General features: G+C 49.8%; 1 protein-coding gene across 12 annotated transcripts in view; it reads left to right on the forward strand.

The window, feature by feature from the left end:
- The window catches only part of peak1 (pseudopodium-enriched atypical kinase 1), a 50,099-nt gene that overhangs the window by 19,501 nt on the left and 17,503 nt on the right, over nt 1-13,095 (forward strand). For 3 of the 12 annotated variants that reach the window (XM_035535691.1, XM_035535692.1, XM_035535687.1), the window contains one exon: nt 6,172-6,229. The exons of 3 other annotated variants lie outside the window; for them this stretch is intronic. The gene's annotated coding sequence lies outside the window, so the exon portion shown is untranslated. 6 more of the 12 variants (XM_035535700.1, XM_035535711.1, XM_027004032.2 and 3 more) reach the window with 5 other exon arrangements.

The raw sequence follows: 13,095 nt of genomic DNA on the forward strand, positions 1-13,095 counted from the left end.
TGTGTGTGTGTTCTCAGTGCACCCTGCCTCTGGGTTGATTCAGCTGTCTGAATCTCATCTCATCCAATCCGTTGGAGCCATGGGCATCTTTCATCATTACAGCCTTTATCAGCGCCTTTACCCACTCTGTCCCTCTCTCTCAACACACTCACTCACACACTGACACTACTTGCTTACCCACCACACACTCTCACACACCATACACTCTGTCCTCGTCTCTCTTTACACACTCTCTCACGCACACGCGCAGACACACACACACGCACGCGCACGCACACACACGCACGCGCACGCACACACACGCATGCGCACGCACACACGCGCACGCACACACACGCACACACGCACGCGCACGCACGCACACACACACACCCTTCTCCCCACACTAACAGTTTGGCAGCAGGCAGGGGAGAGGAGTGAGTGGATGCTAATGAATATGGGGGAAATCGGGTTGAAAAAAAATCACACCAGGATGGTAAAACACACGCACTCACACACATGCATACATTATAATATATAACAGACTGTAATTATCAACCCTCCAGAGGGGCTGTGATAGCAGCTTCCTGTCTAATGGGCTGCTCATACACTGCTTTGTGTTTGTGTGTGTGTGTGTGTGTCTGTGGTTTTCTCATCATCTGTTCTCCACTCACACTCGATGATGAGATGCAGAGTGAGAGTGGGGGTGGGACAGAGAGAGAGGGAGAGAGAGAGAAGAAAGGGAGGCATTGTGAGTGGCAGGAAACTTGTGGCACATGTGAGTAGCACTGGTCTCTCCCCTCTCTCCTGAGTCTCTCTGGTCTCTCCCTGACCTCTCTCCACTATCGGAGAGTCTCAGAAGATGCTGCACCTCAGACAGACAGGGACCTCCCCCTGCTCTCCAGCCAGCCAGAGCTGGGCACAGCCACACAGTGACCGAGGTTCTGCTCTGAGTACACTCTGTCTTATTCCCTGAGTGCTCAAACAATGAGAACCATTTCCATGTAAAACAAGTAAAACTTTATTCCTTCCACTTTCATTAAGACGATAGGCCAATACCGTCAAGGTGACGGCTGTTAGGGAAACCGGTAACTCCTGACAACCAGATGCTGGATATGTAAAGGTGGCAGATCAGGGGTCGGCTTCAGGGATATAGATCCATGTTATATGTGCTACCGAGCATTAAGTTAGATTCACAGGGTTCTTCCATTGATGCCACTGTTCCGAACATTTGTTGCAGTTGTTGCCAATTTATCATGGTTACCTAGTCTGTAACCATGGTTACCTAGTCTGTAACCATATATTTATATTCTACAGGTTTAGTATTCTACACCAATGAAGTTGCTGTAGTCCAGGGGCTGGCAGCATTATTTAGCCGAAATGCGATGTTCCTTCTTTTGTGAACATACGGCTTTTGCTGGCATGCAGCTCACAACAAGGCTGTTCTCTCCTAGGTGCCTCTTTTCCTATTAATTTATGCTTCATCATGTCCAGTAGGCATATTGTATTTCCATTGCCTGGTTTCAGGGTTGTGTAGGGTACCACGTGCTTATGCATTGTTGAGGTTGAGGTTGCTGAGGTTTCAACTGAGCCAGTTTAGGATTAGCTTTGAAAATTTGGGTTCCCAGATAAACCCTGAAAACCAGTTACAAATAAATCTCTCTAAATAAAAAATAAATTAAAATGTACACACAGTTGTAACTGGATGTACAGCCTTATTCTAGAAGTACATGACAATTTTTACAATCTTGTTAAAGAATCAGTCCCAGATGATAACCCTACTCTGAGTGGTCATCTAACCTCTGACCTTCTGTTAAGTCAGCTAGAGCGTCGTGCTCCGTGGTCTCGCTCCTGTTCCCCACCAGTCTCCTACCATATCCTTACGCATACACCGACGGTCTGGACAGGGCCTCCGACGGCAGTAGTCTGGACAGGAGAACTCCAGAGGAGCCATTAGGAGCCCTGCTAAGGGCAAGAGGAAACCCCTCCGCTTCAATTATTGATGAGTGAATATCGATGAGCCGTCATTGGCCGGGGGTGTGGTATGAGGGTGTATCGACAAGCCGTCATTAGCCGGGGGTTGTGGTATGTGGCTGTATTGATGAGCCGTCATTGGCCGGGGGTGTGGTATGGATTTGGGTCCTACGCTTCCCATAAAGGCCGCATTTGTGCAGACAGCAGGGGAGCTGCTTAACAAAGGGCTGGGGTGGAGCGGTTGACCTTGTGGTTGTAATCCCCCTGCCACACACACACACACACACACACACACACACACACACACACACACACACACACACACACACACACACACACACACACACACACCCCTGAATCACCATTTTTTTCTGAGCTGGAAAGCAGTCTCTGTCACTCACACAGTGTAATATTCTAAATTAATCTTCTAATGCCATTAATGGCTATTGCGAAAATATGCTGGATTAAATATTCATTCCAAATTGCTAGATTTTAAGTGCAAGCGGAAGACTTCATCAATTTTGCATGCATGTGAAATGTGAGACCAAGTGGCTGATTTAAACTTTACGAGGAACTACACAGATCTTTCCTATAAAGAGTACCTCATAATTGCATTTTAACATACTTCATCAGGACTTTGCTGTAAATGCCTGGAAAGTTAGTTGGCTTCTGCAGTATTTATTCTGGTATTATCTTTCAGAGGTGCTGTTGGTGGAGATGTGGATGTGGGAATTGTGGAATGATCCATCCATCTCCCTCTTTCTGTGTTCCGTTCCCATGGTTGCATAAATAAACCACATGCCTGTACTCCCACATACGTGTCTTCTCTGTCGGCTCGTTCTCGAACTGTGGAAGTGTTCAGGTGGTGTCGAGCTTCTCACTGCTAAACGGTGCGTGCAGTGTACGGCGTTTAGCTGGCTAATGACAGTCTGGTTTTAAAAGGTCGGTGTAGCCCAGGTGTCCGCCGTGGACTGCCTGCTGGGGTTGATGGGAGTCTGTATGCACAGCGAGGCCTGCTGTCAGGCTTACGTGGACCTCCAGTGAGGAGCTCTTGCCCTGGTCTGCAGGCCCGGGAGACGTGGCCCCGCAGAGGCCTGTGAAGTGCGCAGCGGTGGGGTCTTCGGGCTGACCTGCTATCAGGCCCTTAGAGCTACAGTGGAACACTGCCACGTGAGAGACACTTCATCGTGTGTGTGTGTGTGTGTGTTCTAATTATTGGCCCAGTCCGGTGTCTGATTCCCGTACTAATCCCGTTCCTCAGAAGCCTCCTAGCTCTGCAACAGCCACTGAGCACTGATCTCACGTTCACTGCTGCTGCTCCCAGAGCTGCTTATCTCTCCCTGCCAGCAACTGCCTGAACACACACACACACTTTTTTTTTTTTTTTCTCAGAGGAGAAGCTGGAAGGATGGAAGGTTGAAGAATTAGAGAGATTAGCAAAGGGGTGGAGAGCTGGAGGTTGTTGAGGAGTAGGGATGGAGCCGGAGAGGTGGAGATGGAGAGGTGGAGGTGGAGAGGTGGAGGTAGAGAGGCCTATGAGCCATGGCACTGGCTGGGTGGAAATGTCCTGTCTGCTTACTCTGAGATTAGCAGAAATGTTTGGGATGTAGTAAAGGCCACCACTCCCTGCATTGGCCCCTGGCTGCCACTAAGCAGCAGGTGGACGCAAGCACCCACACACACACACACACACACCCACACACACACACACACACACACACACAGACACAGACGCGGAGTGTGCGGGGGCAGTGTAGGAAATAACCCACTGTCTGGTCCTGGGGTCAAGTCACAGTCTGTAAGGGCTTTTAATTCAGCATGTTTGGTGACTGGAGCATTACATTGAATCTGGCCCATGCTGCCTGCACCACAGTCCCCTAAACGGCGCTCCAGCTCCACAGTCCCCTAAACGACGCTCCAGCACCACAGTCCCCTAAACGACGCTCCAGCACCACAGTCCCCTAAACGACGCTCCAGCACCACAGTCCCCTAAACGACGCTCCAGCACCACAGTCCCCTAAACGACGCTCCAGCACCACAGTCCCCTAAACGACGCTCCAGCACCACAGTCCCCTAAACGACGCTCCAGCACCACAGTCCCCTAAACGACGCTCCAGCACCACAGTCCCCTAAACGACGCTCCAGCACCACAGTCCCCTAAACGACGCTCCAGCACCACAGTCCCCTAAACGACGCTCCAGCACCACAGTCCCCTAAACGACGCTCCAGCACCACAGTCCCCTAAACGACGCTCCAGCACCACAGTCCCCTAAACGACGCTCCAGCACCACAGTCCCCTAAACGACGCTCCAGCACCACAGTCCCCTAAACGACGCTCCAGCTCCACAGTCCCCTAAACGACGCTCCAGCTCCACAGTCCCCTAAACGACGCTCCAGCACCACAGTCCCCTAAACGACGCTCCAACACCACAGTCCCCTAAACGACGCTCCAGCACCACAGTCCCCTAAACGACGCTCCAACACCACTTTTCTTCTCCTTCCTTCTGCCTGCCGGTCTCCTACCTGCAGTGTGCTTTTCTATTACTAGAGTTTGTCCCTTTGTCTAATGCATTGCTATAAATTGGTAAAATATTGTGATAACAATGTGTTTTTTAAATTATGCTATTTAAAAACGTGATGAAAACAGCAGTCAGTTGTGCCCTGTGTTTATAGTGCTAGTGGATGAAAACTATCCATTAGTTGATGGCCTGGAAAAACAGGTTATGTTTTCTAGACCATTTCCTGTTATTATGGCTGTTCAGAAATGCCTTAGTAACCAGGCAATCAATAACAGGCCATGGCTCATTTTTTATTCAGCATGTTCAATAACCATATGAAGAGGCAAAACTCAAAACACTGGTTGGCATAGCAACACCTGGGTTAACAAATACCCATCTTGCTGTTGAAGCAGCAGACTGCAGCCTCTGCGAGCCATGTCTGACTGCCCACCAGAGAATGTGGGCAGAGTGCCCTGACCCAGGCTTTCCTTTGGCGAGTGAGTGGTTGTCTCTGCCCTGTCAGCTGTGTGTGTGTGTGTGTGTGTGTGTGTGTTTGTCTGAGAGAGAGTGCAAGTTTTATGAAGCGTGACTGCATCACATTGTGCCATTGTGAAGCCGCCGTGTTTGACTGAAGGCTGGTCTATGCACAAATGTCCATGCGTACCCCAGCACACTGACCTCCAACCTCCAGTCACATGGGACAGGAAAGGGGAAGAGCTGCCTCTTGCTATGTGCATCCTGGACAGGGACCGGACAGGCCTCAATGAAGGAGTGTGTGTGTGTGTGTGTGTGTGTGTGTGTGTGTGTGTGTGTGTGTGTGTGTGTGTGTGTGTGTGCGTGCGTGCGTGCGTGTGTGTGCATATGTGTGTGTGTGTGTGTGTGTGCGTGCGTGCGTGCGTGCGTGTGTGTGCATATGTGTGTGTGTGTGTGTGTGTGTGCGTGCGTGCGTGCGCGTGTGTGTGTGTGCGTGTGTGTGTGTGTGTGCGTGTGTGTTTAAGCATCTTTATAGTAGTATTCTCTTCACTTCTGAACAAAAGTTGTCATCCACAGTGTGAGTGTACAGAATAGAGTACTTTATGATGAGAATATAAACAGATTTATGATAAGTATGCACATAATGTTCATCATGTTTAATTGTCTGCACTACAGCACATCAACAACTCTCACGAGAGTAGTTGAATACCTCATAACTTGCTTAGCATGTCCAAACCTCTCTCTCTCTCTCTCTCTCTCTCTCTCTCTCTCTCTCTCTCTGAACCATCTAGTCAGCATGTTGGTTTATAGTCAGAGGAGTCTCCTGGTCGTGTTGTGGATCTTCTCACTAATCTTAGCATACAGGAGGCCCGGTAGGTGGCGGCTGGTGGGGAAAGCCAGCGCCCTCTGCTGGAGGAAGCCTTCACACGCCTCCACTGCCTCCCCTCCACGTGCTTCACATTGCTCGTTAATCTGCACTGACATTTTTACATCCAACCCTTTTCTTCCAACACGCGTCTGCTTTCCTGTGCTTCCTCGATCTGTGCCCGTGCACAAGTTGGTGTGTGCACATGTGTGCGTGCTTGTGCATGCGCGTGTGCGAGGGTGTGAGTGATCAGTCAGCAGTAACAATGTGGTAATTAATATGTGTGACTTATTGATGTATAATGAGATCAGGAAATGCACAAAACTGACATCTAGAAAAATTAAGGCAGCCTCTCTCTCTCTCTCTCTCTTTTTCTTCCAGTCCTACTCCCGCCCCACCCTCCTCGTGCTCCAGTGCTGATGTCTCCGGCTCTGTCTGCGTAAGGTCGCCTCGTTCTCTTCTGTCCCAGCGCGAAGCAGCTGTAGCTGGCAGCCTTGGGACTGCGCGTGCGCGTGTGTGTGAGTGCGTGTGCGCGCACGTCTGTGTGTGCGTGAGTGTGTGGGAGACAAGCTGGGACTCTGTAATTACACAGGATGTAGGGGATTGAGCAAGCTGGCTCTGGTGTCCTTAAGGTCTAGGTGTTTGTCTTTAGCACAGGAGGGAGGAGGGAGGGGCTGTTGCTCATCCACTGACACTGTGTGTTTGTGTTTGTATTTGCATGTATTTACATGACTGAGCAGAGGAAGAGGCAAAAGAAGAAAAGGCGGAGGGAGGGAGGGAGGGAGGGAGGGAGGGAGAGAGAGAGAGAAACACCAGTTGTGTTGTATTAAGTTATTTGAAATTCCTTTCTAGGTTCCTCTAATCCAAGTGCAGGAGGAGCTCTTGTGTTCTTAGGCAGCCTTGTTTCCACTCGGCTCTGATTTTCAAACACTCTCCGCTGTTCCTCACCCTATTCTACGCACGCACACACACGCACGCACGCACGCACACACACACACACACACACGCACCACACACACACACACACACACACACAATCATCTTTCCCACTCCACTGTGGCTCCCTTCACTTCAGCAAAGTGTAAAACCCACAGCAGCTGCTCTTTAAGCTCATTCTGCTGCGAGATGCTTAACTTCAAGCATGTCATCTCTGCTCAGCTCTGGCTTGTGCTGCCTCTTGTCAGTGTTCTCTCCAATGCTGTAGTACGTGAGGTTGCACTGAGGTAACATGGCCGTCTATATGGGAGCGTTGTGGGCATGAAGACCTAGAGTATGTTGACCTACATACAGCTCCCACTGAAGTCCTGTTCCAGAGAAAAATGGTAACAAAACATTATTTATTCATTAGCTGCCTTCATTAGGGGGCTAAGCACTTGATCAGTCCTCATTTTGTGTGTGTGTGTGTGTGTGTGTTGGAATGAGAGGCTGATGAATCGTAAGTGTCCGTATGGCTGCCATTTCACACTCCTACTCCTGCCTTTCGCAAAATGAGTGCTAGAGCGAAAGAAAGTCTCGCACATATGTGCTCACACATGCTGGCGCAGAGTGGCGAGCGTCTGACCGGCAGACGGGCTACTTGTGTTTAAACCAGGACGGCCGTTTGATACGGCCGTCTCCAGACTAGTGTTAGTCCTCCATAGCGCCTGTGGAAATCCATTGCTTGGGTCTCATCCAATGAGTGTGGACGCGTGTGTGTGTGTGTGTGTGTGTGTGTGTGTGTGTGTGTGAGGGAGAGAGAGAGAGAGAGAGACAGAATGAATAGACACAGACTGTGTGACACTGAGAGTGAAACGAGAAGAGAGAGACAGAGAGAATGAAAGGGGGAGAGACTGAGAGGGAGATAAAGAGAGATAGAGAGAGGGACTGGGCTTTGGCTGCCGCTTCCATTCTAGATTCCAGTCGTTATGGCGACAGTGGAAGACAGAAGGAGGCGGGTTTGGGGTTTATGGGATGTGCTGTCTCATTGTCATCTCATTCCATTGGAATGATGTTCCTCTTCCCAGCACTGAGGAAGGTTGAGTGAAGATTCTTACTGAGCTGTGTGCTCATGGCTGGCACGTGCTGTTACACAGCCTGGCAAGTGATCAGCTCCTTTATGCCAGCGCTATGTGGATGAGGGAGAGCTATGGGTGGGAGCGTAGAGGGATGGACAGACGTAGGTGGAAGGATACCTGTTGGTTGTTCAAGGGAAGAATCTGGTGCTATTCAGTGTGTCAAAGTGTGTCGTGTATGTATGTATGTGTGTGTGTGTTTGAATTCAAGGGGGTGAGCTTCTGGAGTTGATATAGCAGAAGCTTCAAAACTCTACTGTTGAAGTCAGTAATGAGCTAATGCACTCTTCCAGCACTGTACACGCACGCACAAACACACACACACACACAGAGACACACACACACACACACACACACACACACACAGGCAGAGTGCTAATATCCCCTCGCTGAGTGTGGCTCTTCCCCTGTGGGAAATGACACTTGCATCGTGTTAGCATTTAAATGAGGGTTTCATGCTGGGAGCAGAGCAGGAGTGACAGAGCGGTGCACATGCCTGCTTATGCAGTGCTGGGTGATTACTGCAGAGAGAGTTTGTGTGTGGGGGGGGGGGGGGGGGGTCACTTCCTGGTCCTGCCGGAGCTCCACCGCCACTGCTGCACCCCTCTAACCTTTTAATGTGGTTAGGCCATTTCTGGTTGCTCAAGTCTCACCTCTGTTTGAGCCCCATGGAGCTCTGGGAAAGTGTGTGCTGGGTATACAGGAGTAGCTGGGGAATGCCAGTGTGATACATCCTCACTTCAACCCGTCTCACTCTCAGTGCCCTGGTGCAGCCCCCCACTCTCTCTCTCTCTCTCAACACCCTGACTTAGGCTGTCTGAGCACGATTACCTTCCTGTCGGCCTTCCTCTGCAGCAGTCTCTCGCGTCTTTTGCTATCTCTCTCTCATCCCCCTAACCACAGCCTGTCTCCCTGGCCCAAACCACAGCCTGTGTCTCTCACAAACCCCAACCACAATTCGCCTCTCTCACTGTGGCCTTTGTTTACTCCTCTGGACATATCCAGACATGCACAATTGCAGAATGCCAGATAGTATCAGGCTTGAAAAGAAAATCATGTGGTGCATCTTCTTTCCCAGTACCCCCCCCCCCACTCACTCTCTCTCTCTCACTCACACACACACACACACACACACACACACACACACACACGCACACACACACTCAATGTGTGACACAGACACAGACTGAGTGTGAGAGAGACACACACACGTGAGAGAGACACACACACACTCAATGTGTGTGTGTGTCTCTCACACACTCAGTCTGTGTCTGACTCTCTCACACTCAATCTGTCCATCTCCCACTTAGTCTTTCACACTCACATGGTCTTTCTCTCTCTCTCTCTCCCTCTGTCTCTGTCTCTCTCTTTCCCTCTCTCTCTGTCTGTTCCTCCTTCTCTTCTTCCAGGTGTCATGTGTGGTGGCAGACGGACTGGGGAATTCTTCTGTTTCCCGTCACAAATGCTCTTGCAGCTCCTCTCTTTGCCTTTGTGTGCGCGCGCCGCTTAGCCCCTGGAGACCAGCACCAGCAGTGAGCATTCCCAAGGTTCTGCATTTGCATTGAGCTCCCCTCCAGGCTCTGCACCAGGGGCAGAGTGCTCATCACGGTCAGCTCCGAGGGCCTGCACTCAGGGTTTGCTTCTCTAGTCTCTCCAGAGTGCAACATCAGACCGCGCGCTGGCTGTGCCATTGGCCTATGTGGATGAATGTAAGGGGTTTGTTTGCGGAGCATGCCATCATGCATCTGGCCTGTGCCCGTGTGGCTTTTCGATCACTGGGGAGTGGGTATGGAGCAGTGGTGGCAAGGACATGGCTTGAAAACCACCAGATGAGCCGCAAATGTGTGTCAGTTTACACAACAATTTAATGACCGTATATAAAGATCTTTTAACATGGGTTAGATTCAGCTTCGAAATATTAGTCTTATGTGTAGTTCCCATCCATGGTTTTCCCAAGTATGTCCCCAGATAAAGTGAGTACTATCCCTGTAAATTATGTAAACAAGGCCAGTGGAGACCCAGGACACAGACTGCTGAGTGTGTGCACTCAGACAGGTGACCAATACTGTTCCCATATGCCACCTAGCAGCAACAAATACCAGTCTTCTACAGCTTGCCAGGACCTCTGTGTGTGTGTGTGTGTGTGTGTGTGTGTGTGTGTGTGTGTGTGTGTGTGTGTGTGTGTGTGTGTGTGTGTGTGCGCGTGCGTGCGTGCGTGCGTGCGTGTGTGTGTGTGCATGCTTGTCTGTGTGAGAGAGAGAATGGATGGATGCGTTAGTCTAGTGCGTGTGGGCAGTCTGCCATTGTGTGCCACCCAGGTGTGTGTAGCAGTGCGTAAGAGGTGTGTGTAAGGATCAATGCCAGTCACTCCTCCTCTCTGCCATGCACACAGAGAGAGGGAGAGACAGACAGTGAGACATCCTGTCAACGCCTCTTACACACACTTGCATCACATGCTGAGTTTTATGACCACCTGCAGTAAGTGCTGTCGTCTGGGTGTGTAATTATGAGGCTGAGTGTGTATCTGTGATCCAGGCCTGCCTCTCCTGATGTTAGCAGAACTCAGCTTAGGGCCCCTGGCGCTCACTGCAGTCCTTCAGGTAGGAACATTTATCTGTCATCTCCAGCACATTGGCCCTGTCTTTGTGTGTGTTTTTGACTCTTGTCAGTGTACTGTCCCTCTTGTTGGCTCTGTTATCTCTCTCTGTTGGTTCCGTTATCGCGCTCTCTTTCTCTTAAACTCAGGCTGTGGTTATTATTCTGGCAGTATGATAGAGCTCGTGCCTCTCTCCCCCCCGTGTGTGTCCCTGCATGTGTGTGTGCGTGTGCATATCCTGTGTCACTAAAAGTGTGCCTTTGAGCTGGAACTGATCAGTCCATGTGACTGCCTTCCTTCCGGAGCGCCCTTCCTGCGTTCCTCCTGGAACGTTGCTCTTGCGTTCCTCCCGAATTGCTGCTCCTGTACTTTGGTAACACTTCATAAAAACCTGGCACCTGTTTCTGCTCAGGAAGTTGGCATCGGCTCAGCCTGTGAAATTTCCTGCTGCGCTCGTCTGTCAGAAGCTGTCTGGAGACGTGGTAGGGTGGAGCTCAGGCACCGATCCGTAGAACAGGGTGGCCTGTCTCACCAAGCCGCCGCTTCTAGCATGGTCTCTCCCCTACAAAGTGCAGGAGTGGAGCACACGATCTCATAGAGCGTTGGAGCAGAAGTGTGAAAATGTGTGTGGAAATAATCACTCATTCGCTCCCTAGGTAGAATGAAAGTGTGTGTGTGTGTGTGTGTGTGTGTGTGTGTGTGTGTGTGTGTGTGTGTGTGTGTGTGTGTGTGTGTGTGTGTGTGTGTGTGTGTGTTGTTTTTTCCATTTCCACTGAAGAGTTACTTAAGCCTTCTTTGCCTGTGTGTTATACAGTGTGAGGACATGTCTATGTGCATGTACTGTGCTGGGTCACCATGCTGTACTTGGATGGCTTCACATAACTGAAGTTTAAAGTTGCTAAAATGTTTTCTCTCTTTCTCTCCAAGCATTAAACCCAGAGGTTGTGCAATAGTGCACTGCACAGGAATGTAGTTCCTGAACATGTAGATGGTTTTACCAGGAGTTAAAACACAGCTATCTCTCTCTCCCTCTCACTGTCTGTCTCTTTCTCTCTCTCTTTCTCTCTCTCTGTCTGTCCCCCCCTCCCTCTCTCTCTCTCTCTCTGTGTCTGTCCCTCCCTCTGTCTCTCCCTCTGTCCCTCTCTCCCTCTGTCTCTGATTCTCTCCCTCCTTCACATACATATACCTCACGTACGGTCTACACAAGCTCTTAGCAAAACTCTACCAAAACAGTGCTCACATGTTGGCAGTTGGGTCAGTAGGAAATTCCACGGGGAGCACTCCGTTGCTCTGGAGCCCGTGTGACCTCCCTCTCTGTGGAATGCCTCGCATGTCAGGGCCACGCCAGGCCCTGCACAGGGGAGCCATCACTGGCCTCTTCCCCTCTTTCCTGCTTTCACAGAGAGACAGCGGGGAATAATGGAGAGGGGTCCTTTGCTGCAGCCCCCTGGGACCTCCGTGCCTCCTGACCTCTCTGACCTTTCTGCGACCTCTCTGGCTGGGTGCCTGCCGGTTGCACTATAGACTCTCTTTAGCCAGGCTGCCATAGGCAGTATTATACTCAGCAGGATTATACACAGGTCAAAGGTGAATTTAAACCTATTTTAGTCTACCTTTCCTGTTCCATTTCGGCTAAGACATGCTCTGACAACACACTCCTAGTCTGTTTAAGCCCCCATTAAATATAATTAACTGAATAACAATGAAATGAAAACATTATGAAAATCTAAGTAGCCACACGTGGCTTCTTATAAAGTCATAAAGAGCTAGCCAGGCAACAAGAATCTGAAGTAATGCCAGTCAGCTACAGAAACCTCAGTCACTTTGGAAACATGGAGTGCACAAGGCCCTGCCTTTAATGGCAGAGAGAAGGATCTACACACCTACTCACTCATGTGCTACGAGGACATTTGGGTGTATTCAGAGGTCACTCGCAGTTTATACTTATATTTGCACAGGCACATTCACGGGCACAATGGCCAAAGTGATTGTGTGAAATATAACAGGATGGTGTGGTGATTCATTACTGTCTGCTTAGCCAACCATATTACCTGCCGGGTGACCTTTTTAAGTCTCACCAAACAAAAGGGGACATCATCAAGAAACAACATGTGTCTGTAGTTACTTACTGCAGCTTACAAACGCTATGAAGCAACAAAGATTGTTTGATTTACTCCTATTCAACATAACCAGAGTTGTCATGACTCACTGAGTTAAGTCCTTGCCTAAATATGGCTTTCTAATAGTTTCAGGGCCATGACAGTATGGTAGCAACACTTGTCATTGGCTTTTTCTGTATTCTGCGTTCCTGAGGTAGATAACCACCATTTTCTTTGCCTGAGTGAGCAGACATTATCACACTCAAAGGGGGGAGATGAGCAATTTGAACCTTGGCAGCGCTGATTGAAAATTGGTCCATAATATTCAGCGATGTTATGGGATGATCTGAATATCTACAGCATACCTCATACTGAGAGATGAAGCTGATGGCTGGGGGCTGTGTATCTCATTCTGGGAGACTGGGAAAGGAAGGCATGATTGGCAGATAAATGGAAGCATGGATGGAGGGATGGTCAGAGGGGTGTGAAGCTTTTAGGAATGTAAAGCTGATTGGATGGAGAGATGGAAGGATAGTAGGAATCGGTGATTTTCCGAACA

The sequence above is a fragment of the Electrophorus electricus genome, chromosome 2 (assembly GCF_013358815.1).
Source record: "Electrophorus electricus isolate fEleEle1 chromosome 2, fEleEle1.pri, whole genome shotgun sequence".
NCBI lineage: Eukaryota > Metazoa > Chordata > Actinopteri > Gymnotiformes > Gymnotidae > Electrophorus > Electrophorus electricus.